The following is a 7,004-nucleotide window of genomic DNA, read 5'->3' as shown; positions in this document are numbered from 1 at the left end:
AGGATAGGAGACATGTTAGTTTGACTCTCCCTTTATGTGTAGTGCATACCCATACGTTAAGGGTTGGCAAGCAGTGGTAGAGGAATAATTTAACTTCATTCTGGACAACTTGCAATGCAGGTTCAATGCATATATTAAAACAAGAGTATGGGTAGAGGTATTGTTTACCATGGCTAATGTGTATAGCTTGCTATTAGCATGTACAGCCCCATCACAAGAATTAGCTATTAGTATCCAGAGTATTGGCACACCTAGCTATTAGCATTGGAAGTCCGCACAGTCTGCTAATGGTACAGACACAGGCATCCTGGGCTAGCGCAGCTGGGCTAGCGCAGCATCAAAGTCTTACAGCTGGCCCTTGGCACAGTTATAAGTCACAGTCGACCAATAACAGGGAAATGCGGCTCCAAGCATGGCTAATTACGCTGGAGCTCCCTCGGCGCCACGCTATTCTAGCAGACGGCAAGACCTCATTGTGGCCCTGCCCCTGAAATACTTACCCATGACCACTTCCCCGGACGATGGCCAGAGACACCAGCCATCATCCATCATGGAGCTAACACTGCAGAGGAGAGAGGGAAGGAGGAAAGGGGGAAGGAAGGGGGAGTAAAGGGGGGAGAGAGGAGAGTGTGGTGAGGGGAAGGTTGGAGGGAGAGAGGGAAGGAAGCAAGAAGAAGGAAGGAAAGGTGATAGAGCAAGCAAAGAGAATGTCAAAATAATGAAGAGAGGAGGGGGAGGAGGAAACGATTGAAAGTGGGCTTGTAGAACACTGCCTTCCCTTACCTTGCATCTTGGTTCCCAGTAGGCATTACACAAGCGCATTGTGAAAAGCAGAGTGTATTCTCATCATTGCATAAGCACAAAAATCCAACAGAATAGCTACATCTGCAATTAACTATTTTGAAACATGTAATTTGTCGCTTGCTCTCTTATCCCCTCCCTCTAGCCTGCTCTCTCCATTCTTCTTTTCTCTCTTACTCCCCAGCCTATATTTTCCCTCACTTCGTATCACTCTCTAACTTCGTTCTCTCTCCCTCTTTCCACTTTTTCTCTATATCCCTCTCTCCTCCCTCTGTCTCTCCTTCCCTGTGGGAAGATATCAATTGCATTCTCCTCGTGTCCCCTCTAATCATTTCCTTCTCAAAACCCATTGGAGGAGAAGGTTAGAGGGGCGGGACCTCTGGCTTTCTCATCCAATGGGATTTGAGAAGGAGGGAGGACATGAGAAGTATGCAATTGTGATCTTCCCACAGTTTCTATACTGACTGTAATGAGGTGAGTGTATATACACTGACTATACAAAGCATTATGAACATCTGCTTTCCATTACATAGACTGACCCAACGCTGCTGGGTTTTTCACACTCAACAGTTTTCTGTGTGTATCAAGAATGGTCCACCACCCAAAGGTCATCCAGCCAACTTGACACAACTGTGGGAAGCATTGGAGTCAACATGGGACAGCACCCCTGTGGAACGCTTTTGACACCTTGTAGAGACTATGCCCCCACGAATTGAAGCTGTTCTGAGGTCAAAAGATGCTCAGAAAGATGCAATTACTGGGCTTTTAGCCCTCCATTACACCACAGCTCCTTGTCAGCGAGCAACAAGAAATCAGCCATCCACCCCTCCTCTTCCTTCTCCCGGTCATGACAGTCTTGAGAGGAAGACTAGGAGTCGTGTTTCGCTCTCTCCTGTTCACCAGAACTATTAACAAGGCATAGCGTGAGATATGAGTTAAGGTTCAAATGATGTGACCGCTCGTCTTGGTTTGGGTACACATGCTCAGCATACTGATTTAGTTAGCCGCCTTAGAGGCTCGCTTCAGGAAAGACTGCAAGGATGGTAGTGGTATTGTGCTGGATGTGGTCCTCGCATTGCACCACCTGGGAATGTTTATTGGAAAGGAGATATTCTAAACATGAATTCTGTTTATATTGAAGGCAATGTCCATGCATTATTTCAGTACCACCTGAACGGGGGAGGAAAACGGGGGAGGCAGATGCAACTGGAGTCAATATACAGTATGTTTACTTGCAAATATACCGTATGTTTACCAGCAAATATTCACCCCTATACACAGATGCCACATTAACTCCCATTGGCACACACACACACACACACACACACTACATTAACTCCCAGCGGTAGACACATTACTCAGGTGAGGACAGCGGTGTAGCTTTCCCTCCCACACACCCGTCTCACTCAATGGGTTCTGACCGCAGGGTGGAAACACATCCCATGGGCCCGTTATGATAGTATTAATGAAGAGTTACCTGCCTTTCTTGAGCCACAAATTCTCTGTAATCCGGAATGTAAATATATGAGGTTTTCTTTGTGTCATTGGAAATCTATAATAAATCAATATATTTCTGGTTTGAAAAGTAAAACATCTTCTTCAAGTCTCTATACTGCATTCTCTCTCTCTCTCTCTCGGCCCTGCATCCAGAGCCGAAGTGGCTGTGGGTGTTTTGCCTCAAATGTCAAAGAATTCATAAAGAGCCCATAAGGAACGCAGCTCACCTGCACAAAGGCAAAAGGAGAGAGCCAGCATTACATTGTGTCCCACCAGCATTACAAAAGTCCCATGGCCAACCATAGCATATAATGTAACAAAGCCCAATGTGCATGTCATATTCCGGTGGGGTTTCTGTATTTATATCTCTCTGTGAATGAGCCTTGACTTTAAATTGAATCTGAGTAAATGTAACATTGAAATGACAGACGTTTTACTATAACGCATGTATGAGGGTTAGGGATTGCTTTTAGAATATAAATGTTATACTGACTGTATCAGATATGAATGTAAGTCCCAGCTGCAGACCAAGTTGGATAAGCAATAGTTGAATAATCCCAAAGGGACAGGCAAATAGACAGGTCAAGGCAGGCAGTGGTCAATAGTCCAGAGAAGTGGGGGAAATGTCCAGGACGGCAGGCTGGCTCAGGGTCAGTTCAGGCAGAGGTCGGTAATCCGGAGGTAGGGCAAAGGTACAGGATGGCAGGCAGGCTCAGGGTCAGGGTCAGGCAGAGTGGTGATGCAGGCGGGCTCCGAGACAGGACAGGAAAAGGTCAAAACCAGGAGGGCGAGAAAAAGAGAGACTGGGGAAAAGCAGGAGCTGAGACAAAATGCTGGTTGGCTTGAACAAACTGGCTTAGTCAGACAGAAAACACAGGTATAAATACCTAAGGGATAATGGGGAAGATGTGCGACACCTGGAGGGGGATGAAGACAATCACAAAGACAGGTGAAACAGATCAGGGTGTGACAGACTGAAAATCTCCAACTGTGTAATTGGATTTTCTTTAGATAGCATTGTGGTATTGTCCTTGTGCAATATAAGCCAGCCTTCGGGCTAGAGAGATGTCTCAGCTATAACACACGCCATGGTTTCTTACTTTTATTTGTGTGGATACATGTGGAGATAAGCATAATAACTTGCATAGCCCAAAACAGTACTTGTATGCTTAAGCATTTACGCTATATGACAGATTTTCTTCTCAGTTCTGTGTAACTCCTTATTTACCCAGCAGTACGTCCAGTATATGTGCATAAAAACAAGTTTGCAGTCAGCACTCCATCAAGCTGTGTGTGTGTGTGTGTGTGTGTGTGTGTGTGTGTGTGTGTGTGTGTGTGTGTGTGTGTGTGTGTGTGTGTGTGTGCTCATGCGAGTGTAGTGTACGCATATGAATATGTGTGTGTGTGTGTGTGTGTGTGTGTGTGTGTGTGTGTGTGTGTGTGTGTGTGTGTGTGTGCTCATGCGAGTGTAGTGTACGCATATGAATATGCATGTGCTGTGTGTGTGTGTGCTCATGCGAGTGTAGTGTACGCATATGAATATGCATGTGCTGTGTGTGTTCTTCGAGTGTGTGGGAAGAAAAGAAACTGTATCACTGACCTTTGTGACATCATTCCCTTATTCATGTTGAAATTAGGCCTTCGATAAATGTGCACATCTTTTCAAGCAACATTTCTCTTGCATTAATCTGACATGACCTCATTCTATCAGGCCTTTTTTGTGCGCATTTAGCTACTGTTTTAATAACAGCATAACAGCTTGAATGGTGATAAAGTGAGATGCCTGTAGATGAGCTACAGAGCACTGTTGCGCCTCCAGGCATGACATTCAGGAAGGGAAAACACGAGTGCGTCTTCACGTTAACAAACTCGCCTGCCCAGCGAAAGGTCAGCAACCGAGGGGAAGGCCCATTTGTGGGGAAAAGGTCAGAGTTGCTTGGAGGGGGTTGTAAACAAAATGGCTGACATTGTGAACAAGTGAAATGCATTAGGACTGATGAGTGGTGACGGTGTAGTATGTGCAGTAGATTGTGTATAATGACATACTGTTCAATCTGGGTAACAGTGTTATAAGGGACTGATGTGATCTGTGTCACTAAGTTACAGTTTTTCTTAATCGTGTATAAAAATTATTGAAACAATGTTGTCGATTTTGAAAAGAGTGTCCACAATACACAGAACTCTGTGGCCTTTTGCAAAACAGTAAATGCGTTTTCAAAGTTTAGTTGCCTTCTCAAAACATAAATACATTCATCAAAACTATTTTATACTGTCACGATCATGTGTAGAGACGGACCAAGGCGCAGCGGATGTTGAGTTCCACATATTTATAATAAGGTGAAACTTAGAAGAAAAAAAGAATAATAAATTAATAGACTAACAACGAAATGTGACTACGTGGTGCACATGCACAAAACAGTATCCCACAAACACAGGTGGGAAAAACAACTACTTAAATATGATCCCCAATTAGAGACAACGATTACCAGCTGCCACTAATTGGGAATCATACAAATCACCAACATAGAAAAATGTAACTAGACCCCACATAGAAATGTTAAACTAGACTACCCCATAGTCTTGTTACACCCTGACCTACTCCACAATAGAGAAACAAGGCTCTCTATGTTCAGGACGTGACAGGGTCATAGCCCCCGCCCAGAGCCCGGATCCGGCCATCGTGCCGGGTTGAACGCCATGCCTGGACTGGGCATCGGCGCAGACAAAGGCTCCGGCCCTGGAGCTGGGTTGGACGCCATGCCTAAACTAGGCATCGGCGCAGAAGAAGGCTCCCGCCATGGAGCTGTGTTGAACACCGCGCCCGGACTGGACACCGGTGCAGAGGAGGGCTACTGCCATGGAGCTGGACTGGACACCGTGCTTGGGCTGGACACCGGCACAGAGGAATGCTCCGGCCCTGGAGCTGGCCTGGATGCCGTGTTTGGACTGGACACCGGCGCAGAGGAAGGCTCCTGCCATGGAGCGGGACTGGACGCCGTGCCTGGACTGGGCACCGGCACAGAGGATAGCTCCTGCCCGGGAGCTGGACTGGACGCCTTGCCTGGAAGCTCTGGACCGTTGACCCTCGCTGGAGGTTCCGGAACATGGACCGTTGCAGGAGGTTCCGGACTGTGGACCGTCGCAGGAGGTTCTGGACTGTGGACTGTCATAGGAGGTTCCAGACTGTGGACCGTCGCAGGAGGTTCCGGACTGTGGACCGTCGCAGGAGGTTCCGGACTGTGGACCGTCACCGGAAGCTCCGGACTGGGGACCGTCACCAGAAGCTCCGGACTGGGGACCGTCACCGGAAGCTCCGGACTGGGGACCGTCGCCGGAAGCTCTGGACTGTGAATGCGCACTGGAGGCCTGATGCGTGGGGCCGGTACAGGTGGCACCAGACTGGTGACACGCACTTCAGGGCGAATGCGGGGAGGAGGTACAGGACGTGCCGGACTGGGGACACGAACTTCAGGGCGAGTGCGAGGAGGAAACACAGAACGTACTGGACTGGGGAGGCACACTGAAGGCCAGAAGCGTGGAGCAGGTACAGGTTGCACCAGCCTGCGTTCCGGATCCTCTGGTCGGATGTTGAGCAGAACACACTTGCACAACATCTCTCTCATCTCTTTCCGTCACATCTTCTCCATTTCCTCCTTAACAGTCTCTGGCTCTTCCCGGGACTCAGCCGCCAACTCCATCCACCAACTCCATCTGCCCCACCCCAAAAAAATCTTGGGGTTTCTGTGGTCGTGGTCTGATGACACGCTCCTCCAGAGTTTGCCATTCGGGCTCTGGCATTCTCCTCGGCCCGACCGGCCACCCCTTGTGATTCCCCCCCCACAAAAAATCTTGGGGTTGTCCTTGGTCTTTCTGTGGTCGCGAACCCTGGTGTCGTCGCCGTCCTCCATCATAACCTTCCGTCTGCCGCTCTTGCCAAGGAAGGATCTCCTGTCATTCCATTATTTCCTCCCATGTCCAACTTATTTTCCCCATCGTTGCTTGGTCCTTGACTGGTGGGATATTCTGTCACGATCGTGTGTAGAGACTGACCAAGGCGCAGCGGATGTTGAGTTCCACATATTTATAATAAGGTGAAACTTAAATGAATAGACTAACAACGAAACATGACTATGTGGTGCACATGCACAAAACTCAAAACAATATCCCACAAACACAGGTGGGAAAAACAACTACTTAAATATGATCCCCAATTAAAGACGATTACCAGCTGTCTCTAATTGGGAATCATACAAATCAACAACATAGACATTTTGTACTAGACCCCACATATAATTATTAAACTAGACTACCCCATCGTCACGCTTTGACCTACTCCACTATAGAGAAACAAGGCTCTCTATGGTCAGGACGTGACATATACAGTCAAAATTGCAATTACATTCATCAAAAGAACACGATTTCCTGCAAAAAGTCTCAACCATAATTAGGCTATCTCTTGAGTACAAACAGAAATGTACTATGTCTTTAAAAAATCTCAGTAGAATTATGGGCAATTACTCTCCTTTTATACATATTTCACCAAACAATTTCATACACATACAATCTAATTATCCCTGATGAAAAATGTAATGAAAAATAAGCACATTGTGTGCAGGATTCATTCATCGGTATCATCCTAATCCGATTCCATGTATTCAATGCATTGGTTGGTTTGCTAATAGTTTTGTAGATGTTCTATTGGCCCA

This window comes from Oncorhynchus kisutch, linkage group LG3, assembly GCF_002021735.2.
Source record: "Oncorhynchus kisutch isolate 150728-3 linkage group LG3, Okis_V2, whole genome shotgun sequence".
Taxonomy (NCBI): Eukaryota; Metazoa; Chordata; class Actinopteri; order Salmoniformes; family Salmonidae; genus Oncorhynchus; species Oncorhynchus kisutch.
This window is presented reverse-complemented; position numbering follows the sequence as displayed.